A 538-nucleotide genomic window follows, 5' to 3' on the forward strand; every position below is an offset into this window, starting at 1 on the left:
ATCACCCCTTCGGGACGCCGAAACCGACTTCGCGGTGGTCTCTGGACACCAGGAATCAGTACACTTTTGTTATCCGGAATAGCGACCGTGTACCAACCTAGCCGCTCCGGATCTAGATAGGTCACCCGTACCGGTTTTTTCTTGTCCTCCGGGACCTCGGCGCTCATCAGGTAGACATTCGTACCTGCCGGCTGCTTTCCGTCGAAGAGCGGGGGCTTATCCATGCGTTGGATAGTTTTGCTCCGTCTTTCCTGCTGGATTCAGAACTTGTCTGAAAAAGTATAGGTCCCCGGCGCGGTTGTCGATGCGTAGGGGACGCGCTCGCCCGCTATCTCCGCCGTAGAAGTCCTCCCGCCGCGCCGGCCATAGACGTAATAAATTCGAAGCAGACGCCATCCTTCTTGGGTGCGGTACCTGCACTTTTTGAAGCGCACCATCTGCGTCCGCCTTGCTCGGAACTCAATGCTTGCTCGCTTTGACGTGCGCCTCTCCGGTGACGACTCGTCCGCTGATGTCGTCGTCCGCATCCTTAGCTCTC

Source organism: Cystoisospora suis (assembly GCF_002600585.1).
Source record: "Cystoisospora suis strain Wien I chromosome Unknown contig_3281, whole genome shotgun sequence".
In the NCBI taxonomy this organism is placed as follows: Eukaryota; Apicomplexa; class Conoidasida; order Eucoccidiorida; family Sarcocystidae; genus Cystoisospora; species Cystoisospora suis.